The sequence below is a fragment of the Hydra vulgaris genome, chromosome 12, assembly GCF_038396675.1.
Source record: "Hydra vulgaris chromosome 12, alternate assembly HydraT2T_AEP".
Classification (NCBI taxonomy): Eukaryota; Metazoa; Cnidaria; class Hydrozoa; order Anthoathecata; family Hydridae; genus Hydra; species Hydra vulgaris.
The window spans coordinates 56,582,638-56,596,526 of NC_088931.1; the positions used below are offsets into that span (position 1 = coordinate 56,582,638).

The 13,889-nt window shown below is 28.0% G+C and overlaps 1 long non-coding RNA gene across 1 annotated transcript; it reads left to right on the forward strand.

Annotated features, from left to right (window-relative positions):
- The first annotated feature begins 7,988 nt into the window (after positions 1 to 7,988).
- LOC136088852 (uncharacterized) lies at positions 7,989 to 12,284 on the forward strand. Its single transcript, XR_010642552.1, has 2 exons — positions 7,989 to 11,694; positions 12,102 to 12,284. It is a non-coding gene; the product is annotated as an uncharacterized LOC136088852 (long non-coding RNA).
- The last annotated feature ends 1,605 nt before the right edge of the window (positions 12,285 to 13,889 follow it).

Sequence of the window (13,889 nt, forward strand, 5' to 3'; positions counted from 1 at the left end):
TTGAAATCATGTTTCATCCACATCAATTATGTTTTATGGCTTGTTCTGTAAATAAGTTTTCTCAATAACAACTGCTAGTTTCTCATAAAAAGTTATCAACAAAGTTAACATTGCATGCACATGCATGATCAGCAGGTCGGATTAAGAACTTACACGCAGAACGCAGTTATACAAAGGTTGACTCATCCTACGTGTAATTCTACTCAAACGTAAGTAATCCTATGTTTGTTACGTGTAAGTTTTTTTTTTAAATCTTTCCTCAAAACGCATCTAATTAATGCTAGGTTTGTCATCCTTAAAGGGTTTGACTCTATCGCTACTGTTAATGTAGTCTTCAAGAATACACACAACATTGACACAACCCCAAAGCACCAGTCTCCAAACTCCTGAATTGTATGCACAACCAATATTTGTTTTTCTCTTGTCAAAATGATTAGGCGTACAACTTGCTTACTCCCTTGAGATGATTCGATAATGTTGTTTTATTAATATTGTAACTAGATGGTGGTATTGGATGCAATTTACTTATGCTGATGACATTAATTGTTGTTTTCACTCACATCATCGCTTTTTCCATGACATCCTGATTGTAGGATCCGTAATATGAACTTGGTTTTTTTATGTACTTGCAAGGCACAATAGCATCTGGTCATAAGCTATATTTAAAAAATCAAATGCTAACTTATTTAGAACTTTTTGAGCTGAAAACATACTCTACAAAAAAAGAAAAATCAAACATACTCAAAATAATCACAAATGATGAGTAAACTGTATCAGCCCCATTGGGTAACTTAGACATTCCTTTCAATGTTACCGTAAAAGCCAAATGTGCGTTTCAAATACTAAAAATTCATCTTAAATGCTTAGCATTTAGAAACAACATAAAAATATATGCAAAGTAAATACATCATAAATATATGCAAAGTAAATACATCATAAATATATGCAAAGTAAATACATCATAAATATATGCAAAGTAAATACATCATAAATATATGCAAAGTAAATACATCATAAATATATGCAAAGTAAATTTTTTTGTAAGTTTTTACTAATCTTGTAACACAAATTTTTTAGTAATAAAATAATTAAAAATGAACATAGTTTATGTTCGCCGTTTTGTTTTGTCTTTATTTAGATTATACTTCTTTATTCAACAAATGGCTCTAGCATCTATTAAGGTAGTTCTCCAAGAAAAAAACTAAAATTTGATTGGAATAAAAGAAAAATTTTATTTTTACAACATGTACATTTAATTTTGAAAATTTCAAACTTCAAATCTTTGTCTCGATATAACCCAAATAAAAAGTAAAAACTATTAAGAGCCATTGTCTGAGAAATCTAGGCAAAGTCTAGAAGTGATGTCTTCAAAATGTCTTCATTTTTAGATATTTTAAAAAATAGTAAAAAACAATGAAAGTAAGCTTTTGGTAATTTTTTGTGAAAGTCCTTATCTTTTTAGGAGATATCGGGTCCCAAAATTTGGCCCATTAAATATTTACGCGTGGAGTGCAAATGCTACTTTGAGGGGCAGTTTCAGCAACATGAATATGACAGACACATTTATTTTTAATTTTTCTGTTAACCTGAGTAGATTTTTACAGTAAAAGTAAAACTTCAACATGGTTACATTTTTGGTTGTCTAGAACTCATAGTCCGAAACCACTAAATTTGAAATTTTACCTTAACTTTGAGCTCTAACATCTTTTAAGGTCATTATTTGCACGTAGTTTTCATAGGGGTTTTTGAAATGCACTAAGGCATACATTGATTATATGGAACAAAAATTATGTGCATGCAAGGATCTAGGAAGGAGTAACCTGCCAAAAATCTCATTTTGCGTTCAACAACCATGATAAATTACCCATAACAACCGTGGCCTTAGGTCTACTAGAAACAGTATAAATTATTTAATTTCCTTAAACATGCATCTCCAATATCTGAAAAAAATCCATGTGCTCGGATGATAAAAAGCCTACAGAAGTTTTAAAAGTAGACTTATTTCACCAAATTTTTACCAAAAAAATACCCTAGCAACGGTATAGATATGCTTAGCAACGGCATACTAGTACATAATTACAATACAGCTTTAATAATTAGTACTGTAATTAAAAATTTTGATATAATACATTTTTATAACGGAACTGTACAAGAGCACAAAAATTACATTGTAAGCTTTTTTAATGTAACAAAGTACTTAACAAAAGGTTCAAGTGATGCAATGGCAACAGACTAGTTAAATATTAATTTGCACTTAATTATTGTGTAACGCAGTAAAAACTTCTAAATGTCATGGTTTTCTTTTTTTTTTTTAAACTATTAATGAATTGTTATTTATTTTAGTTTTATTCAAATTGGTTTTAAACTATAAATAAATATTACGGTTTTTGTAAATTAAGGACTCTTTTATTTTTAATTTATTGTTCTTTATTTAAATATTACTTTATTACAAATTGTTATGTATTTTATTTTCATATTTTTCAATAAATACTTTGTATAATATAAGTGTATAGTGTGGCTCTTGTAAATACGTGCTCTTTAATTAATTAATTTTTTGTTTTTGTTTTTTACTTTTCTTTCAGTTTTTCTTGTTTACTGGATTATTACTCTTAACATGAATATTGTTTTTGAAGTATTTCTTAAACTAATTGTTATTTATTTTTACATTTATAATTTTCAATAAATAGTTTGTAAAGTATAAATATATTATACGGTTATTGTAAATACGTTCGATTGGGGCTCGGTGATACGACAAAATAATGTCTTCTACTTGCCCTGCCAGTGTTTTTATTTATAAACTTTTAGATTGTAAAAGTTATTAAACTCGAATTAAAATTTGACATAAAACTTTAATCTTTTTTTGTTTTTATTTTGTTTGTTTATTTCGCTTTGTTATTTTATTTTGTTATTTTGTTTTGTTATTTTATTTTGTTATTTTACTTTGTTATTTTATTTTGTTTGTTTATTTCGTTATTTAAAAAATGAGTGTTTTAAAATTATACTTTCAAAAATTTTTTAAATGTATTTTTTAATTTTGTATGATGTATTGTTGTATGATGTATTGTTGTATGATGTATTGTTGTATGATGTATTTTTGTATGATGTATTGTTGTATGATGTATTGTTGTATGCTGTATTGTTGTATGATGTATTGTATTCGTTTCAAAATAGCATTTGGCAGCTAAATTTTACATTGAAATTTTATAATAAGTACTCTCTGAAAAAATATGATTTGCTAAATGAACCACTTATCGCGCATTTTACCTTTGGAATAAAATAGATTTGCTTAATTTTGATCTTTTTATTCGTTTTTCTGTTTTTAAAAACAAATGAAAAGATTTTATCCTTGCTATGGATAACATTTTAAGCTACTATTAATTTGAAATAAACCTTACTTTATGAGATTTGTATTAATAGATTTATTTTCTTTGATTTATAACAGAAAGTTAAGAAGAAATTTTAAAAATCTAAAATGCAGCTTGAAAAGATATGTGCTGAAGCAATTGCACGTGGTAAATAAGAGGTACTGATTTCTCAATTGTTACACAATGAGGATGAAGATGCTTCAACTTAACTGGTTCTAGTAAACCTTGTTGTACCAGTAGGGATTTTTCAAGAAAGCGATTCTTTAAGACAAATTTATTTGCTTTCAGTTATTAATCATAATAAGCTCACTAAAGAAACATTAATGAAAATCTTTAATTTTAAAAAGAAAGCAGAGGATTTTCCATACCAAAAAAGAAAAGGTAAACACATGCCTAATGCCACAGGAAAAAATAGAACATTTTTTGGAATTTATGCTTTGTCGAGGTCTACTGCAAGATGTAGTTTACGGTGTATATAAAATAAAGTTTGAAAATGACGAGGAACAAAAAGTGGCTAATGCCATTTTAATGATGAAGTTTAGCCATACAATCACATTTTATAAATAAATTTGCCTAAAAACTAATTATCTCCCCATGTCAGATACTTCTTTACGGAGAATTGTTTGTAGAATAAAACCTTCTTAAGGAAAAGCTTTGGCTGGTCTTGATGATGTCACAGCAGCTAGCATGGATGGAATTCAAACTTTGATTGCTATTTCTGAAAAATGGAAGTATAAAAATATTACTAAGTTCCTCGAAAAGGGTAAAAGATATCTGAAGAATAATTATCCTTCCAAATGTAGTGAAAATTCCACTTTACATAGCCACTCCACTTCTTTTGCCCTTTTAGATATAGATCCAGACTTAAATCAACCCACTATAGCTGCTGACAATAAACAATGCATTGACTGTGCTGACCTCATTTCAGCAATCAACCAGGTGTGTGACTAATTGCTGAAATGAAGTTAGCACAGTCCAGGTAAATGGTCAATTAAGAAAAAATTTCACTGCTGTCTGTAGATGTCAGCAAAGCCTTGTTGATGTACTCTGTCTTGCTGATGTTGTTTTGTCCAAAGTTAAAAATGATTTTCCTTGTTTAAATAACCCTTATGCTAAGTCAGATAACGCATCATCTTATTATGGCAATTTTTACTTTGAAGCTAAAGTTTGCAAAGCAAAACAATTCTTTCTTAAAAGTTATGATTACAATAAACAACCACATGGAAAAGATAAATGTGACAGAGAGTTAGCAGGAACAAAATGTGTCATAAGGAGTTTTTTTAATGCTGGAAAAGATATTTATGAGGCTCTTCATGATAGCAAAGGAAATCAAAATACTGATGTCGCTGAAGTTAAATAGATTCCAAAGCTTTTACTTTATCAGGACTAAATCTGATTCCCAAAATAAACAGCTATTATTCTTTTTAGTTTTTCTCTGATCACATGGTAATGTGGAGATACTTCCGAATTGGTAAAGGCAAAAAAAGGAACTATACTAATGTGACATTTCATTCTTCACTTGCAAAAGTTATACTGCACCATCAGTTTCCGAAAAAAAGGTGTTGGTAGAAGTGTTAACGCTCTTAAGCTTTGTACACAAATTGGTTGTGCTGAATCATTTTATGATACTGAATTATTAGCAGAACATATGCTTTCAGAAAACCACCCTTCTCGATCTGTGGCAAAATTTATGGTAAAAAATTATGGCAGGGCAAGACTTTCCTATGTCAACAAAATGAACCTAAATTCGAGCCTTAATTCTTCTGATCACCTGCTATTATCCCATTCTATTATTAAACAAGGGATTTGAAACTTCACAAACATCACTGGATGGGCATTACCAAAAACAAAAGTATTTAGATATTCTTCAAAGCAAAAAACATTACTAGTGCAGATGTTTATGACTGGAGAAGAACGTGTGAAGAAAATGTGTCCAGAGCAAGTTCAACAGCAGCTGAGGACAATTTTAAAGCCAAGTGAATATGTGACAATTCAACAAACTTGATCATTATTCTCTAGGCAAGTAAATTAACTTGTATATGTACAAATACTCAAAGTATGTATGATAAAAAATGTAACTTTTTTCTTTTCTTGGGACTTGAGATAAGTATTCTGCAATTTCCTTTATCCTTCAAGTGTAGCTTTTTAGATAGAGTAAAAAAACAAAAACAGGAAGGTTGGTAACCACTTTTTTTGACGAGGTTAACGTAACTGATGATGTGATTGATAAAACTGAAGTGTAAGAGATGCACCTGAAAATGAAGAAGATGATTCAAACAACAGTATTCAGTTGATTGCAAAAGAATTAGCAGCTGATTTTCAAATCGGTAATTGGGTTGTTGTTCCATACTTTATGCTCTGGTATCCTGCAATAATTCAAAATGTAAGAAGTTATAACCCTATAATTTTTGTTTTTGTGTATTGAGATCTCCCAGTGAAAAATAAAACCGCGTCCCACATGGGTTCCGCGTGGGTTCCGTGTGGGATTGATGGGATTTACGTGGGACGGATTTTCCCATGTGGTATCCGTATTGAAATTTGTCACCTTAAACCCATGTGGGAAATCCCACATGGGTTACATATGGGAACCATATGATATTTACACACATGGGAAATCCCACGTGGGTTTCATGTGGGATTTGCATGGAAATTAATTTGAAAGCTGGAAACTAAAAAACAAACTTTTTTAAAAAAACTAAATTTAAAATTTTTAAATCGACATTGCATTGCGTTACGTTTATATTGTGTGAAAATATTTTATATTAATATAGAGAATGGCAAGCAAGTATGTAAGTACCACGAAAAATGTTTGTCTTTCTTTACAGAAATAAGATTAAGATTTGTGCAAATAGACGTATTATTAGGATGATATAATAGTTATTTGAATATAGATCTTGAGTATATTATCTGCAAACAATTAACTGATGAAAGTTCAAATGTTGTCAAAAACCAAGCATGCATGCATAGGACACTACAGTGTCCCACAAAGAAATGCAGGTTTGAAAGTCAAAGAATTCCCAATTTTCTTTGTTAAAAAAGAAAAAAATAGGGTGGTGGTGGTGGGGGAGATAAGTTTCTGTAACTTTTTTTATGCTCCAAAACTTTTAACTTTAGATATAATAAGGTCCTTATGAATTAAGGGACTTACAAACTACATTGAGGAACAAAAACAGTATATAAACAGAAACTTTTCAATTTTTAATCTGGAGTACCACAGTGTTATTGGGAATAAAGCCTCTGGGTCCAGTTTTCAAAGTAATATAATTTAAAGTAATGTTTAAATAAAGTAGTATACTTTAAAATGCATATACTATATGATATAGTTATACATATAACTCCTGATATAGTTATACATATAACTCCTGATATAGTTATACATATAATTCCTGATATAGTTATACATATAACTCCTGATAGCTAACTATATGTATAACTATTTATACATATAATTTGTTATAGAAACTTATTTTTTAAGGTTATGCTTGAACAAATTAGTACCAATTAATTCAAATTTAAGATTTAGTAAAAGTTCAAGTTAAAGTTCTTATTTATTCATTGTTTTTGTTAATTTTATATTTATTTGTTCAAATTTGTTAATTAGTACTATTTCTTACTACAGTAAGAATGTTTATCATTGTTGAATGTGATTTTATTTGTTAATTTTATTTTCAACATATTTTGACAACACCCTTTACATTTTAAATGATGACAGCTTTACTTTTCTATTGATGTTAAATTTATTACGTTTCAATAACTCAGATTGTATCATAACTGAATTAATGTAAGCTTTGTAGGGGTTTGTTGTATATTAAATGGTGTTTTAAATAAAGTGAAAATAATATATATATATATATATATATATATATATATATATATATATATATATATATATATTTACAACATTAAAACAATAAAATTGATACAAAATTTCACTTTAAAAGGAATACCATTAACATTATGATGATAATAGCATTAGGAAACTAGTATTTATGTATTAATATTATACTATAAATAAATAGTTTTTTAATTCATTTTATAAAATAGAGACTGACAACTGATAATTAATGGAAATAAATACAAATTATAAAAATCGTGTAAACTTCATTTATTATTTCTAAATACTATATTAATGTTAGTCTACAAAGTTAAAATCAATTTAGAGCATTGTTATTAGTTCTTTTGCGATTCGCACTTCCACTTCTATAAAATAGGTTCCAAATTTATAAAATAGGTGGTCAAAGCTTGCTCAATAGGTAGGTTCTCAGCATAACAATGCTTTTTTCTTACACTTTCTAAAGAGAAATATAGCAAATTGATTGCTTATTTTACCTAAATCATAGGATCATCTATGCATAATGATGTCAGATGATGACCCGGTTTATTGAACACCTTCACCCTTTATCAAACTCAGTCAATTTTTTGCCATCTCCCATTGAAAATGATGTCAGTTTTTGTTATATATTATGATATATTATATATATATATATATATATATATATATATATATATATATATATATATATATATATATATATATATATATATATATATATATATATATATATATATATATATATATATATATATATATATAATTTTGACTTTATTTAAAACACCATTTGATATACAACAAATTCTTACAAAGCTTACAATAATTCAGTAAAATTCAATCTGAGTTATTGAAACGTAATAAATTTAACATCAATAGAAAAGTAAAGCTGTCATCATTTAAAATGTAAAGGGTGTTGTCAAAATATGTTGAAAGTAAAATTAAGTTACTAATAAAATCACGTCCAACAATGATAAATATTCTTACTGTAGTAAGAATTGGTACTAGTTAACAAATTTGAACAAATAAATATAAAATAGTGAAAAAACAATGAACAAATAAGAACTTGAACTTAAACTAAATCTTGAATTTGAATTAATTGGTACTAATTTGTTCAAGCATAACCTTAAAAAATAAGTTTATATAATAAATTTTATGTATAACTAGTTATGCATATAGTTAACTATCAGGAGTTATATGTATAACTGCATGCATTTTAAAGCATTTTATTTAATTTATATATTACTTTAGATCATATTACTTTGAATACTGGACCCAGCGACTTTATTCCCAATTACACTGGGTAATCCAGATTAAAAATTGAAAAGTTTCTGTAAATATCCTGTTTTTGTTCATAAAACTTAAGTCCCTTAAGTTTTATGAACCTTATTATATATAAAGTTTAAAGTTTTGGAGCCTAAAAAAAATTACGGAAACCTCCCTATCTCCCCCCTATTTTAATTTTTTTTTTTTAATAAAGAAAATTTGACTTTCAAACCAGCATTTTTTGTAGGACACTGCAGTGTCCTATGCATGCATGCTTGGTTTTTGACAACATTTGAACTTGCATCAGTCAATTGTTTGCAGATAATATACTCAAGAACTATATTCAAATATCATATGGACATGTTAGAGAATGTTCATATGATATTTAAACATCACAAATTTAATAATATTGTTGTGATATGTTATATAAATAATACCATAATAGATTATGATATGAAAATAAGATAGGGTATAAAGGCAATGATCAAAGAATAAATTTACTTATAGAAATTTAGATGTTTGTTTATTAGTTTCAGAATATTATATTATGTGTGACCGCGGCCTTCTATAATAACAGGCCTTGACATCGCGCAACAAATTTTTTAAACTGAAGGCCAATTCCTAATACCGTGTTTACATTTTCATCTTTTCACATTAGACGAAAGTTTGTGTTCGCGCTTTTTTAATAAATCTTTAAAATTTGATTAGTTTATAAATTAGATAGCGCAACTTCAAGACGATAACGTTGTAAGTTTCAAGGCGTTAACATTGTAAGGTAATAATATTGTCAAACTAACGATTAGTTTTTTTTAATGCCTTTGAAATGCTGTGTATCTCTTTGCAAGTCGAACTATCTCAACTACAACAAAAATATCAATTTATACAATTACAACTACAATATCAATTACAACTACAACGAAGTTTATATGATTGTTTGTGTATTGACTACAAGTTGCCAAGTATAAGAACTTTAACACGATTGACTTCAAAAATAAGCTCAATGGAGGACCTAAGTTTCATAAATAGTATTTTTATGAATTTAAATCCATTAAAAAGAATTTCCATACTATTAATTGATGAGGTCTATGTCAAAGCTTTATTACTTTACCAAAGAGGTGCTTTGTTTGGTCAAGCAGTAAACTACCCTGAAAAGTTAGCGAAAACAATTTTATCATTTATGATTAAATGTCTTTTTGGAGGTCCAGAATTTATATGTAGAGCTCAACCTGTTGCAAATCTTTCCTCTGAATTTCAGTTTGCTCAATGTCAACAACTTGTCTATACAATAAATAATATTGAAAATAGTAAGACACTGGTAATAATTACTGATGGTAACCGTGTAAATCAAAGATTTTTTGCAATGTTTAAAACAGTTGATAGTAAACCATGGTTAACAACATCAGGTATATATTTATTGTATGATTATGTGCATCTACTAAAATCTATACGAAATAATTGGTTGACAAAAAACACTGGGAACTTCAATTTTTGAACAATAAAGAACTTGCTTTGGCTAAGTGGAGTGATTTAGAAACTATATATAAAACTGAGTGCAATAGTCTTTTTAAACTCTCTAAACCTACAGCTAAATCAGTTTATCCAAAACCAATAGAGAGACTATCTGTAAAGTTTTGTTTGTCTGTTTTTTGCAAAGAAACAGTAGCTGCATTAAGAACGCATCCAGAGATTGAAAATAAAGCATTTGAAGGTACTGCTGTATTTATTGAAAAAATATTTTTTTTTCGAATGTTGTTAGAAATCCACTCAGTTGGTGATCAACAGATACAACTGCTACGAGATATTGCTGAACTGTCAAATTTTATGAAACCTACAGGTAAGCGTGTAAAACAGCTTACGCTAGATACTAGCAATGCAATAGCGCATTCATGTTATGGCTTTATTGATCTTGTAGAAACTTTGTTGAGTAATGGACCAAAGTATGTCTTATTAGGTTGGTTTTTAACAGATCCACTTGAAAAAGCTTTTTCTAAGCTTTGACAGGCGAACTGGAGGTACTTACTTTAAACTGGAGGTACTTACTTTACTTACGCTAAATCTGTAATTGAAAAAATTAATATTCAACTTACTAAACTGATATTACAACTTGACATTCCTGTTGATGGTATCGATGGTCATACTTGTGACATATGTTTTAGAGATATTTCTACTGATGAAAAAGAACTTCTGGATAATATACATGATCTTGAAAGCTCAGTTAATAAATCTACATTAGTGGCTATAGTTTACATAGCTGGCTATGTGCAAAAAAGCGAAATAAAAATTTATGATGATTCTACCAATTATTATTATAAATATGGAAGTTATCTGTATAGCCTAAACAGAGGCGGACTTGAAATTTTAGTTCATTGCTGCTAAATAATAATTTAAAATCACAAAAAAACAATGCAGAGTATATTCTAATGTTCTGCTAAAGAATTACTCACTAATTACCATTCCCAAAATACTAAAGCTATCATATTTTATGTGAAAATTAGTTTTGTAATTAATTATGCTATTTACTTGTTATGTTTTTTATTTTCTCATTAGCCTATATGTCTTTCAATATGTTTGGATTTGTAAATATTTACCCTGTTGAGATATATTGAGAAAAGTTGATTCAAGCAAAAAAACTTTTTTTGCTTGAATCAACTTTTGTTGGTGTTTTTTATTGTTGGTGATTTTTATTGTTACCATTTTTAGCAAAAAAAATTAAAAATACAGTCATCTTTTTAATATATAGATATATACTTTGTTATGGTTCTGCTTGTTATTGATACTATTTAATATTACATAAATATTCTTAATGAAATTTGAAATACGAAAAATATGATTATCTTTTAACAACTTTGTGGTTTTCTTTTTATATTTCCGTCTTTACTAGAGATTATTATTAGAAAACATAGACTGCCATTACACCCTACCTAATATAAAATATATCAATATAAGTACAAGTGAAAGTTTAATCGGCCTTCAGTTTTTACAGCATTTTGCGCGATGTCAAGGCCTGTTATTATAGAAGGCCGTGTGTGTGACGAAAAAGTAAAGATACTTTTGCATCCAGTGGCTATTGCACCCAACGTCTACATCATTGAATAAGTAGGTTTTTACAGTTTTGTTTTTGTTTTTTTGTTTAACTACTTATCCTAATTGATCACTTTTTTTCAGGATTCTCCTCATGGGTTCAAGCTCATTACGCATAATTTGTGTTCAATTACCCATAATACGTTAGTCATTGTAAGTAATAAATTAGGAAATAATTATTTGTGAAATATTGTAGTCATTAATGACTTCAACCTGGCTAATAATTAAAATTGCTTGACTAATAAGGTTCCTTATCAAAATCTCTCTCTCTCTCTCTCCTTCTCTCTCTCTCTCTCTCTCTCTCTCTCTCTCTCTATATATATATATATATATATATATATATATAAATATATATATATATAAATATATATATATATATATACATATATATATATATATATATATATATATATATATATATATATATATATATATATATATACATAAATATATATATATATATATATATATATATATATATATATATATATATATATATATATATATTTATTTATATATATATATATTTATATATATTTGTATTTATATATTTTTTTTAGAAAATGTTTGAAGAAAGTTAGAAGATACTAAAAACCTTGGTATTATGCAAGCCGAAGCGATTTAATTAATTCAATCGACAATAAACGGCGCGTAAATCGCAAAAGAAAAAATAATATTTTTAATATTCATTTTGGATGTATTGATTAATAGCATTTATTTTAAAATAAATTCATTTTGCAACACGTTTTTTAATTTTATAAAATTTCGTCATAATAGTTTATGGTAAATCCCACATAGGTTATAGGTGAAAAACATCACATGTAAAAGATCAAAAATGCTACTCATTTTGAATACCAAATGGGATAAAGTAGCAAATACCAGATTAAGTTAAGCCTCTCTGAAAGCTTCGATGATTAATTTTAAATTACTTAATTTAAATAATTTTTAAATTAAAAGAATTTTAAAAATTATCATAGAAGCAATCGGACTTTCATTTGTCTAGTATTGACTACTTTTATACCATTCGGATTAAAATATGTGGCATTCAAGATCTATAACATGTAGTATTTTCCACCTATATCCCATGTAGGATTTACCACATAAAACCCATGTGGAATTTACCATATGAAACCCACATGGGACAAAATAATAATCCCCATATGGGTTACATATGGTAAAAACCCACGCGTATCCCACATGGGATTTACCATATGGAATCCATGTGGGATTTACCATATGAAACCCACATGGGACAAAATAATAATCCCCACATGGGTTACATATGGAAAAAATCCACGCGTATCCCATGTGCGCTTTTTCACTGGGCTATGGCATTGAAGTACAAAATTATTGTTTTATTAACCATATTAATTAATTTCAAGGAAAAAGCAGCAATGATTAGACGTTTCTTTGTCTTTACCTTAACCATTAATGATAATATATATGTTTCTTGTATAGAGCATTCCGCTGCACCTGGAAAGAACTACTTCAAGTGGCAAACTAACGAAAATACTTTCCAGTATTCATCTCTTGACGTTGTTTGTAGGATTGATGCGCCAACACCAACTAATCAAAGAGGAGATTATTTTTTCTCAAAAGGCAATATTGACAACGTGGAAATTCAGATTGGCTATTAAAAAACTTCTTAAAATATTTTGTTTGTTTATAATTCTCAGAAAACTGTATTTCCCATCAATTTTAAATGGGAAAAACATCGATCTTAAAGTTTAATGGTTCCTTCTTTCATTGACAAAGTTAAAAAACTAGTTTTTATTAAGTGCTCATGTACAGTTTCGTTATAAAAATGTATTATATCAAAATTTTTAATTACAGTACTAATTATCAAAGCTGTAAAGTAACTGTAGCTAAGCATATCTATACCGTTGCTAGGGTAATTTTTTGGTAAAAATTTGACGAAAAAAGGCTACTTTTAGAACTTCTGTAGGCTTTTTATAATCCGAGCACATGGATTTTTTTTCAGATATTGGAAGATGCATGTTTAAGGAAATTAAATAATTTATACTGTTTCTAGTAGACCTAAGGCCACGGTTGTTATGGGTAATTTATCAAGGTTGTTGAACGCAAAATGTGATTTTTGGCAGGTTACTCCTTCCTAGATCCTTGCATGCACATAATTTTTGTTCCATATAATCAATGTATGCCTTAGTGCATTTCGAAAACATCTATGAAAACTACGTGCAAATAATGACCTTAAGAGATATTAGAGCTCAAAGTTAAGGTAAAATTTCAAATTTAGTGGTTTCGGACTATGAGTTCTAGACAACCAAAAATGTAACCATGTTGAAGTTTTACTTTTACTGTAAAAATCTACCCAGATTAGCAGAAAA